Source organism: Macrotis lagotis, chromosome 4 (assembly GCF_037893015.1).
Source record: "Macrotis lagotis isolate mMagLag1 chromosome 4, bilby.v1.9.chrom.fasta, whole genome shotgun sequence".
In the NCBI taxonomy this organism is placed as follows: domain Eukaryota; kingdom Metazoa; phylum Chordata; class Mammalia; order Peramelemorphia; family Peramelidae; genus Macrotis; species Macrotis lagotis.
This window is the reverse complement of record NC_133661.1, coordinates 5044713-5057347: the sequence shown is the minus strand read 5'-3', so window position 1 is coordinate 5057347 and position 12635 is coordinate 5044713. Positions and strand designations below refer to the sequence as shown.

The 12635-nt window shown below is 44.5% G+C and overlaps 1 protein-coding gene across 7 annotated transcripts in view; it reads right to left on the bottom strand.

The window, feature by feature from the left end:
- The window catches only part of EBF3 (EBF transcription factor 3), a 148220-nt gene that overhangs the window by 123265 nt on the left and 12320 nt on the right, over positions 1-12635 (bottom strand). The gene's annotated exons all lie outside the window — the stretch shown is intronic.

Sequence of the window (12635 nt, the reverse complement as noted above, 5' to 3'; positions counted from 1 at the left end):
AATGGACTGAAGCACCAAGAACAAGTGACTTGCTCAAGATCACACAGCCAGCAGGTGGCAGGGGCAGGACCTGGACCAGGACTGGCCTTTTATCTATCCACTGTCTCTCCAGGACCACCATACTGGTTCACAGGCGAGGCAGCCTTATGTATTGTACAGATGAAAAATGCATAATTTCAAGAACATTCATAAAAATTGGTGTCTCCTTACAAAGAGGGAATCAGGTAGAATGTCTGAGATGAGCGAGCTCTTATTCTCATATTTTCATTTTTTACAAATAATTATCAAAGAATTGAGAGAGACACATGTGCCCAGATGTCAGCATGGAGGCCCAGAAACTCACTCAGATGTGGTTGCTACCTGGACCTTTCCCCACCCCAATTTTCTTGTTACAAGGGAGAGTTCAATGCTAGGGGATAGGGGACAGAAAGCCCACATCTAGACTATGAGGTAAAACAAAAGGTGACCAAGAAACTTTTTTAAATGAATAAAATAGAATTATCTTTTAAAAAAACAGACCATCTAATGATCAAATCATTTGATATGATAATTATTGCTGGTCATCTTAATGACAGATCAGAAGGAGTTTGCTGCATAATCAATAGAACTGTAGCACCAATGGATAGATACAAGGAGGGAGATCAGGGAAGAAGATATATGGAGTTCCACAGACCAGCTCAAACCCAATAGCTCCTTAACGTTGCCAAAATAAGAAATATTGATTTGCCGAGAGCTAAGGCTTGGGTGGAACTAGATCATGTATATAGAGCAAGGCATCTTAATCTAGGGTCCATGAACTTGGGAGGTTTTTTTTTGGATGGATGGATAAAGAGATACATAGCTAGAGATATCTGTATTTCAATGTAGTTGGCTTTTTCTATAATCCTATGCATTTTATTTTATGCATTAAGAATATTCTGGGGCAGCTAGGTGGCACAGTAAATAGAGCACCGGCCTTGGAGTCAGGAGTACCTGGGTTCGACTACGACCTCAGACACTTAATAATCACCTAGCTGTGTGGCCTTGGGCAAGTCACTTAACCCAATTGCCTTGAAAAATCTAAAAAAATAAAAATAAAAGAATATTCTGAGAAAAGGACCTAAGTCATCCTCAAACCCTCATGGCTCCAGGGGTCCATGACACACAATTGTAAAGGGAAAAATTATTTTTATCTCTTCTTGTTACCAATCAGGATTGATTTTGGCAGGAAAGATGATAGAGAAAACAATGATTTCTGTGGTATCCAACTGACCTGAAACTGTGTTTGGAGCTGCCCTTTTTAGGAATAGTTTGTTGACAGAAAAATAACAGCAAGGCAAAATAGATAAAAAGGCAGCCTTAGTGATGGAAACACTTGGCTCCAAGTCTGCCTCTGACTTCTACCAGCTGTATGACCTTGGCTAGATCATTTGCCCTCTTGATGCCTCAGGTGACTTTTTAAGATTGCAAGTGGAGACAGATCTGCATGTCTTCTTTGGTGGCTAGAAGTTATTTCCATCCTGAGAATGTTCCTATGTAGATAAAACCACAAATCCAAATTCATCATCTCTGCCTCCTGTGAAAAGCAGCCCCCAAACCAATCGTTCTAGGAGTGAGCACGGTGCAATATAAAAGTTGGGGCAAATGGCTTTCAGTTAGTTCTCTAATGTGCAAAAGCAGAAATTATTAAAATTCTAACTGTGCTTCACAGACTGGCTCCAGCTGCCTGGCTCCAGTGAAGGTCAGCTTTAGCATCTGGTCTTATCGGATCAGAAAACTAGATAATTCAGGCCTCCAGAGTGACCTATCAGGATACAAGCTGGCGGCTGTATTATAAGCAACGAGAACTGACGATTCCATTCTGCTTGAGGGTTCACAAAGTACTCATGACCTCATTTGAGGCTCCCACCGCCCCATGGGCTAAGGCACTCTCTCCCCCCATTTCACAGATGAGGAAACTGAGGCTCTGAGAGACAGTAGCATTTGCTCATGTCATCCAGCTAAAGTGAAAGTAGAAACATGGATATGGCACCAGAGGTCTGGGGGTACATCCTGGCTCTGCTCCCTCACCACCTGTGAAAATGTAGGCAAGATAAATGTTCTAGACCTCTGGTTGAGCTAGCTGACCTTGACCTTCCCATCCAACCGGAGTATGTGATTTTAAATGTCAGAGGTAAGATTTGAATCTCGGGCCTCCTCATTCTAAATTACGTCCTCTTACCTCTGACTCCATGCAGATGTTGAGAATGTACTTGAACTCTGCTACGGCAAGTCAGCTTTGTTTTTTAAGAGAAATAGATTGTTTTTAATGAGTTAGACACAGCATTAAATATTTACAAAAGGTTTTAAAAGGCTTGAAGCAGACATCTTCCTTCAGAACTGACAGTTCGAAAACAAAACACTTTCTATGCATAATATTTGGGAGAGCGTCATCCCCTCAGACACTAGTGACCATGATCCTCTTGACCCTGGGTCATGTGTGGGTATTCATTTGGCAAAATTTCAGAAGTGAGAGAAATCCTAACAAGACACTCGAGTGTTTCTTCCCAGGGAATGTTTTCTTCTAACTTTAAGTCAAGGCATTGGGAAGAGATGGTAGTACATCATTGCCTTTCGTAGCGATGGCTGACCCCCAGTGACTTGGTCAACTCCTCTGCCTGTTCCAAAAGCAAACACTTCCTCCCTCTCCTCAAACAAGCCACTTGGAGAAACTGGAGGTGACCACACTGTTCTGCATACTAACCCCAACTAACCGAGCAATCCCAGGTCGAGGGGTGGGAGGGAAAAGGTTCCAGCCACTTTCCACAGGCAAATAAACAGCAAAGTCTTACTTCCAGGGGACAGACGTGTACAACCAATTCCTTAATCAACAGTTAAAGAAGCAAATTGGATTTGCCCTATCACAAAAAAATTAATTCCAGATTGCACTTATTGTCTTAAGTACAAGAGGGTTGTCTTATAGGTTGGGCTGGATAATTTCATTTTCAAAGTATCTCTAAAATGCGCCATCCCTTGGGATTTGTGGTTTTCTCCATCATTATATAACTGTAAACTTCTGGATGTTAGAGATTGGATAATTTCTTTCAGATGGATCTGGCCTCCAGAAGACTTGGATGCTAGAGATGAGAACCATTTAGTTGGTAAGCCTTAGAAGCACGTCGGCCCCTGAGAAAAAGTGGCCCGAGTTTCATTCAGTTAGTTGAGCAGGCTGAATTGTTTTTTTAATTTTTCAGCATTTCTCTTTCTTTACTACTATCTAATCTATCATCTTTCCCATTGAAATTCCAAACAAAATCAAGGGATTTCTATTTAAATAGCTTATGTGAGACTCAGAGAGAGACAGACAGAGAGAGAGAGAGAGAAGGAGGAGGAGGAGGAGGAGGAGTGGTGGTGGTGGTGGTAGTGGTGATGGTAGTAGCAGTAGTAGCAGTAGTAGTAGTAGTAGTAGTAGTAGTAGTAGTAGTAGTAGTTATTGGAAATTTGGTGACATCTCCCACCCCCATTGTTCCAGATCTGCTGCCTTGTGGATTTTAAAATCGGGAGCTAATGGGGGCCATAACTCCCAACAGTGTAACTAATCAAAATGGGTTTTTCAGCCCCTGCAAAGCCAGGAAAGTCTTGTGCTCTTTTTGGCCAGTGAAGACATGGCCTAAATCACAGGAGGATCAGTGGTGTGCACTTCAACTCAAGAGGGCTGGGGCTCCACGAGCTTCCTGTGCTGGGTGAACTGAGTTGATTAACATTTCAGAGATGGCTTTATGTTATGATGGTCTTTATGTTTTAATCTATGCTTTTTACGCTGTTGGGAAAAAGGGGGGAAATATCACTAGCCTGGTAATCCAGTTATTCCTGCAAAACCCGAAATAAAATGAGAATGGTATTAAACAAATTTATCTTATAAAATGAGAGTGAAATCAATGTGTAGGGCAAATCTAGAAGCCTGTTACAATAACATTAAAATACCTTGTTTATTCATGTTAGGGGCCATTCCTCTTTTCAGATTGGTCAATGAGGACGAGGCCCATAATGCATCTCTCTCGGAATATTGGACTTGCTGCTGGCCACGGAGGAGAGTATTTTTATTGTTAATCAATGCCAATCAATTCTGAGCCCTGATGCTGAATAGGGATCAATACCACTGGGCTGCAGATGAGATCTGATTTCAATTGGGGAGCAAGACTGCAGAAGTTTTTAATCATAAGGTAAATCAAGACCTGGAACCCAAGTCAGATGAATTAATCCAGACCATCCCAGGCCTCTCTTGCCACTGGACCCGCACAAGGAAATCTCTGTCATATTTCATTATCACTCTTAGGGCGAGCTGAGCTGAAGCCAGTGTTTGGGGAGCTTTTTCCTAGTGGAAGCTCAAGTGCTCCTCACACCCCACACTGAGTGTAGGCTGGAACTGCAGCTCCGTGAGGTCCACTGAGTATAGTTATATGTATGGCCCATGAATCTCATTTTATGCGATTAAGATCCATAAAAATTCAATAGCTTTTCTTCTGCAATTCACATTTTACCTGGTGAAATATCATAAGAATTTCATTATCTTTGCAGCTGTTGCCTGAGATCAAGCAAAGGTTATTATCCTCTTCGAAAACACTATAGAATATGTACGAAAATGTCAGGAGATCTGGGCGTTTAAAGCTTGATTTTTTAAAAGAAAAACACTGTCTGAAGTTTAGGATAAACTGCATCTGACATTTATGTGCCGTGATGCATTTCTTGGTAAACTAATTTTGCAAGGAAATTCTTGGACTCCCAACTCTGTGACTAGATTGTAAAAGAAAAAGGGAAAAGGGGTATGGGGGAGGGGACAGAGGAAGAAGGGATCCAGGGGTGTGTGAGTGTGTGTGTGTGTGTGTGTCTGTGTGTCTCTCTGTACATATGTATAGGTGTGTGTCTCTGCCTCTGTTTATATGTGTGTGTTGTGTGTGTGCATCTAGCTCTGTGTGGGTGTGCCTGTGGGTAGGGGGTGGTTGGGCCTAAGACACCCCCAAGGCCGAGCTCCTCAGACATCAGTCTGGATGGGATTTCTTAACCTTTTGGATAACCGTCGCTTAGGAGCTGACTCTGAGCACCCCACCGGATTGTTCCAGCTGAATCCGACGCCTCATCCCAGCCGGGTTGGAGCATCCAAAGAAAAATGGTCAGTGCAGAGAAGGTGATTGATCAGAAAGCTGGGTAAATCATGAGAATTCTGTACAGTCCTCTGGCCTCAACTGCTATGTTTCCATCTATGATGATAAATTAGCATTAGATGGAACCTAATGAGTTTACTAAACATTTGGGATTTGTGCTAATAAACTGGCTGGCTGTGAACTAGCAGCGAGGATGAGCAATCCCTGAGCACCCTCTTATCTCTGTAACATGACAGTTAAACCACGCTCCCAATCTGTGATCAATTCATCATCCGAGCACCATTGTACATTCTTCACAAAAAGATAATTACTGCTTCCCTGGATCAGAACACTCATATTTCCTTGGAATTGCAGGTCTTGATAGCAGCCCTGTCACCACTTTCTTAGTACTCCACTCTACAACTCTATTGGCGATCATTATTTTCGCCTAAACAAGCCTTTTCCCTCTACTTGATAACGAAACCGGCAACGAGGCGAAGGGAACAGTCAAGGCACTGTTTCCTCCATGGAGCGCTTCTACACTTGGTGGGGACTGCTGACAAATATTTTATTCAGAGCATTAGGAAAAACTTTCCACTCGTTAGAAGATAGCACTCCCCACCCCCCAGCCTTCCAAAATATGCTTTCAGCCTCGGATGGCTTCCAAAGCCCAGAAGGGGCAGAGTGGCAATGAGGAAGACTCACCAGCCAATAAATCAAAAGCATGATTAAAAAAGCCCTCTTCGTTTAAAAATCAAAAAAACAAATGAAAATAAAAAATAAAAAAAACCAACCCCCCCCCCAACAGCCCACCAAACCTCCTTGTGGTTCCCCCCCCCCCCAGCTCTGCTGGTGCACACTTTGCACACGCCTTCCAGGGAAGGTATCTGCAGACTGGTCAACTTTGTGTGACCTCCAGAACACACAATAAATTACCAGCACACCGCAACTCTCCAACAATGTAAATTAGTGACTGCTCCGGCCTAATAAATGGGGACAAATGGGTTTTGGACTGGAGTGGGGTTCTGGATGCTGTAATTGCTCCGAATGATTATAATGAGGTCTTGGGAAGCATGGGCAGTGGTTCCCTCGTCATGACAAATAGCCATGAGCCAATAAATATGGTCGAGACCACAAGGAGAGGGGCCCTCCACAGAACTGTTTCTCCAGAGGGGGGGAAAGAGGCCTGGTCTCTTCTAACAGATTCTCAAACCCATAGGAAACAAGGTGTCCAAAGGAGGTTTATAACGCCCGGCCAGATTCTGTGGCATAGGCAGTAGCTTGGGTTCCTTCCTATGTGCAAGGTTTCCATGATCTTTTTAAAAAATTTTAAACCTTGCTCCATGGACGTCGCTGTCCAGACAGCTTCCAGGCTCTTGGTCCACAGAAACGAAATGAGGACCCACATTTCTGGGGGATGCCCCCCCAAAAGGGCTTATCGTGAATCTCATAAAGAGTAGTCTATGGACAGGCAGAGAATAGGGTCGTTTATTAACTTGCATAACTCATTTATTTGTTCTGAGTAAGAATCTTTGGGGGAAAGTGTTGTTATATTTAGAAGCTGCCTGTCAAATTTAATAAATGAGACTTATTGGCCCCCTTTTTTTCCCTGAAAGCATTTTCCCAAATCCATCCCACCTTTCCCCTGGGCCATTTTCTAGCCAAGGACCAATGCACAGACTGTCCATCTTGGTGGTAACTGATGGCTTCTGTCCACTGTCCAGATCAGTGCCCAATGACCTCAAATTGTTGGGACTACCACCATGTCCAATCCAATCCCCTACTTGTTTCCTAACCCAATCTTTCTTGTGTCAAAGGACAAATTGCTTCATTCAGAAAATGGAAATAGATGGCGAGTGCTCACTTTGGCAGCATTTCCAATAACCAAATATCAAGAAAGAAATGACATAAGAGAGCCCACTCAGGGACCACAGCATCCAAGCATATTGATCTGATTTACAAACCTTTCCTAATGCGGAACAAATGCTGTGGGTGTGAATTCATACTTAACCATAAAAACGCTTGCATTACTCTGTCTCTTATTAAATCCCACATATAACTCTCAGCAGGTTTTATGTTGTGTTTTACTGTCAGCGATGGGGAAAGCTGGCCTAACATTTTGTTTGGCAATTAGAACAATTTGTAGTTTAATTTATTAAACTAAAAAAAGCCAACAACTCCCCAGAACATGGAATTCATTTCATTTCCATACCCCAGTGTTCACCTCTGCTTTTCTAATAATTTAATCCTCCTCTTTGGTGACCCTGGCAAAGTAAAATATTCCAAAATGCTAAACTTTCCAAGAGAAGTAAGACTCGGCAGCCCTTTAAAGAAGCACCAAACTAAAAATTGCATCAATCCCAGTTTTTTGGAAAGGAGCTGCCCGGCTTAAAAAAAAAAAATCTACTGAGGTCTATAAATATCATACTGCCTCAAGAACCAGTCCTTTGCCCAAAAACAAAACAAAACAAAACAAAAAATCCCACACAACATAAGAGTCAACTGGTATTGAAAATAATGAGAGTTTGCTATGGATATCAAGACCTTTTAAGAAATGAAACAAATGATGATAGTATTTCTAAAGATAATAAGCCATCTGAAGACCTTGCAGGAGATCAGAGGACACAATGAGGACGGAGCTCCATATTCCATTCCTGACCCACATCCTGAAATTCAGAGATCATTGGGTTTGAAAGGCTCTTAAAAATCACAGAAGCCAATCTATTTTACAGAGGGGGAAATTAAGTCTCAGAGATAATATGATTTGTCCATGCTCATCAACACACACAGAGAATGATGCTGAGTCAAGGTAGGACGCCAGATTCAGGATTTTCGCATCCTCCCCATGTGACCTGTTCAACTGGTTCAAGGGCATTCGTTTGGGGACTTTGCCTGGTCTTCCTTCCTCATGAGTTGTGGCCTGGTGGAGTCTGGAGAATGGTCGGTTCCAAATCACTGGCCATTTTAAATGATCACTTGGAATTCACCCAAGTAGATCACTTGAATCAGAGTCAATCTGTACAGACTTGCAGAGGAAATACTCAACAACTTAGGCTTGGTAAAGGACATTCTGGACAATCCACACAATACCAAGACCAATTCAATTTGACTGGTTGTTACACGAAATAAAGGCGCTCACATCTTTCCATTGTGCATTAATAACCCTACCCCAACACTCCGGCTGGTTGTTAGATTTGGACTTGGGAGAGGGACAGATGAGCCAAACAGGGTCTCCTGGGCAGTCCCCAGACCCATAAGTCAAATGGAAGTGAATCTTCAGCACCCCCTCCCCTGCAGAGTACACTGACCTCTAACCTCTGGGAAGGCATTCCTTGCTTGACTTCTGGAGAATTCACCTATATACTCTGACTGCAGACAGGTCACCATCACATGAGGCCAAGCCACCACTGAGTCTCAGCATTCTTTTTTCAATAATTCCACTAACAAAAATCTCTCCCCTTCTACTTTTTGTCTTTCCTCTTTGTGTGACACCATAGTCTAAAGTGAGACATTTAAAATCCAAGCTTACATATTAAAGGGGATTACCACCGGCATTTCAATTCTTCATCACATAGCCAGATATTTTAATAGGTTGAATGTTGCTTAAGTTTGTTGTTGTCGTTGTTATTAATAGTTCCTTTGCATCCAACCCCCTTCCCACTGGTTTTAGCTGTAAGAGGGGAAAAAAAAAGAATAAAGCTGAAGGAATGTGGAGTTGGGAAAGAAAGAAAAGGAGGGAAGAGATAGAGAGACAGAGATCGACAGAGAGGCCAGAGGGGGAGGGGAGGCAAGAGAAGGGAGAAAAAAAGGAGGAGGGGCGGCTGAGCTCGCTGGCTGTCTCAGCAAATGAACTGTTCTTTCTCACCAGATGTGTAAGTGTGTTTCGCCTTTCACTAGAGACAAGCCGGAGCCGACTCCTTCCGTTCGCTGGGCCTAGGCTCCATGTCTTACAACAACACAAATGTAAGCCCCTTCCTTTCCACACATGTTAAACTCATTTCCTAGTGAATTATTGGGGAAAGACACCACTCTTCTGCCTGCTCTTTTCCGAGGATGCCCACTGCTCTCTTCAGATCTCCTGGCACCAGGCACAAGACTACCTTCTAGCCATTTCTAAGCTGAGAAACTTTGGATGAGAAAACCACTCCATTTTTGCATCCTCGTGGGCGAGGGCGGGGGAGAACGGGATTATAGAAACAACTCAAGGAAACTTTTTGTCTCTCATCAGAGATTCTTAGGGCCAAGGAAGGGAGGTTTTAAGTGTTAATTCAACTCATGTCACTGGGACAGGGTGGCAAGCTCATGACCGGCTCAGCCTCCAAATGACATACATTCACCATTTTCTCAAAGCTTCTACGACTTCATGAGTGTCACTAAGCCCCAAATCCTAAGGGGGCCAAAAAAGACACTCTCCTTTACCTCTCCAAAGACCTTCAGCCTCCAAATGCCTGCACTGATCATTGGATTTTTTTTTGGGGGGGGGGGGGTACGGTTGGATCAATTTCCAAACAGGACTCAGGTCATCGTCATGGCGCAGCCTCACCAGTCTGGACCCCAACTCTTCTGCAGAGATTTGTAGGAAGATAAACAAACATGCTTCCCTCACTGCACTGCAGCCTCTGCACTCAAGTGAATGGTTCTCATTTCTTAGAGTGGAAGCCCGGGCGGCTTTGCCAAGTCCAGGTTAAGCAAGCTCCTGGAGTTTTCCCTTCCTGGAGGCCTGCCTGTCAATCACTTCCTGGCATCTGCAAGGACAGTTTCCATTCCAGGAACCTGGGGTTTCCTTCTCCTCCGCCATGTCTCCCATGCCCCTGGGAGCCTGAATCCTGCCCAGTCCTCCCCCAGCTCCAAAAAGTCACCTTCCCTTCCCCCTCAACTCCCCTGGGCCCTGGGGCTCATGGCAGAAAGGGTTTCCTTTGCCGGTTTCTCCCTCTTTGCTCCTTGCCCTGATGGGCAAACCCCTCCCCCTCCCCCCTAATTATCTTCTGCTGCTCAGATAGTCATTATTGGCTTCCTGGAAGCATGTGGATGGAGCAGAACTCCTAGTTTGGAAGGTTTTTCCATACGCTAATCCAATTCATCAAAGGCACCCTAACGAAATTACGGGCCTTGGCAGTATCTTTGCTTTTCACCTGATAAGGCTATAGCAGAAGCCCAGGATGGTTTGTATCAAAATACCTCTCGGACGATGACTTCTGACAGCCTCGCTGGAATCCCCTCCCCCCCAGCTTCCTTCCCTCCCCACAGGCCTGCTGTGTAGTATGCCTTTGTACAATGGCACCAAAGACATCGCTCCCTTCATGGGAACAGACAAGAAGACTGCTGAGAAACACACAGCGGCCTGGCAGAAATGCTCTCTGGCCTGGGACTGGTTGCAGAGCTGGTGATTCCCAGGAGCTCTGTGCTCCTCTGAGCCTCCCCCCACCCCTTTCACTCATACACTCACACATACATACACACACACACACACACACACACACACACACACAAACACACACACACACAAACACACACACACACACACAAACACACAACTTGCCTGCCTCCTCTGACAGACTCCTGCCAGGGACTCATGACCAGCTCCCTTCTGCCTCCACAGAGGCTGAGGATTGGGCCTAGTGATGTCTGCCTGCCTCAGTTCCCTCTCCCTTAGCCCCAAACAAAAATGCTTGGGTTGGGTAATTAGGCATGAGCCCCGGTTGGGATTCAGAGATGGCATGCCAATCTCACCTGAGGGATGGAATGGGGGAGGCTCAGTTGAAAAAACAAAAAAATTAAAATAAATGGAACGAGGGAGAATTCTGTCCTATTTCTCCCTTTGTAACGAAAAGAGTCAATGGATCATTCTCCATGGACCCGGAGCTCTAACCTTGGTCCATCTTTAATGGACCGTGCTCTGATGGGTCCAAAACCTGATCTACTTCCTGGCCCCCCCTCCAGCCCTCATGGGTGGCTTGCCTGTCAGTGAAACCAATGTCTTTCCCTCCTGAGTCTCCTGGCCAAAAAGAGATCCCTTGCAGGCCTCGCCATTCTACGGAGACACTGGAAAACACTGTTCCATTTCTGTTCTGCCCTCCCTGAACACGGAAGTCACAATTTATTAAAACCCACTTTGAACCGACTAGCACTTGCTGATGACTAATCAAAGCAGAGGCAGCAGCTGAGAGATGCGGGGGCCCGTTCGGCAAGAATTATGTACACATCTTTAAGAAAACTGAGAAGGAAAAATTAACACTAAACGGCCCTGTTTTCCCTGCATTATGCAGATGAAATGACAAGCTGTCACCGAAGAAGTTAATAAACAGTCTCCGTTTTGCAGGTTATCCAAATGCTACTGAATGGAAAACCTTGGATCCTAAATGATGTGTAATTAAAATTATTTTAAAAATCCTCCTTGACAGGAGGCCCAGGCTTAGCCAAAATGTAAATGGCATTAAAGAAGACAATGAATTTAATTTTATTTAATGTCCCTTTTTGCAGATCCTCATTTACATAGCGTTTTTAACAAAAGCGCTGACCTTATAAACGTTGGCATTTGTACAGTCTGCGGGGCCTGGGTTTAATCACGCTCCCGCAAAGCCATGAGGGAGAAGGTTTGGAGTTCGCTGGTTGGCCGCGGAGTTGGAATCAAAACATTGCGACTGGTCAAATGTTTATCCTTCTCGCTTCTGAAAACAACCTGACAAGGAGATGGAAAGGTCTGGGGAATAGGCCGGCGCTGTTTGGAAGGCTCCGTAATAATCATACATAATCGTTTGGAAATATAGCTAATAAAAAATATAATGAGTGTTCAGCAAAATCGGCATTAGGCCCAAATTACAGGATATTAATACTTGAACAGGTGCAGGAAGGCGCTGGAAATGAGGTAAATGAATAAAATGTCCCAGAGCACAACTGAGAACACTGACAAAAAGTCAATGACATGAATAATTCAGCGGCCGGGCCTGCCAGCAAAGGGCAGTTCTCTTTGACCTTTGTGACAGGAAGTGACTCCAAAGAACTCCAATCAGTCTGGGCTCCCTGCCCCCCCACCCTTTGGAGGTGCCCACTGAGGAGGGGTGTGGGTCCAGGCCCAGTGGGGGGAGCACCCAGCTCGGGCCTGGGTCCCCCCTCTGGCCTGCTCCCAGACAACATGGCTTCCCAGACAACGGGGGGTTAAGGAAGCCCTCCTTTCCTACAAGCTCATGTTGATGGTGGATAAAAATCTGAGGTCAGCTGAAAAGTATTTTAAGAGCCCACGGGGTTGAAATTTTGTAACAGCTGTTAAATATGACCAAACTTTTCTTCCCCCATCATCCCCACCCCACCCCCAACTCCCAACTACAACTCTTCCAAACTCTGTATGAAAGAAAATGGGATAAACAGATGTCTGGCTTCCATGCAGGAAAGTGGGACACACTAGGAATGATAAGTCTCCTAAACTCTATAGAATAATGCCAGATTTATTGGGGAGGGGGCATTTACTACCCACAGAGATGCCAACTAGCAGTATTGCCTGTGATAGGACCATCTGGAAAAGCACTGCCGAGCATGCCA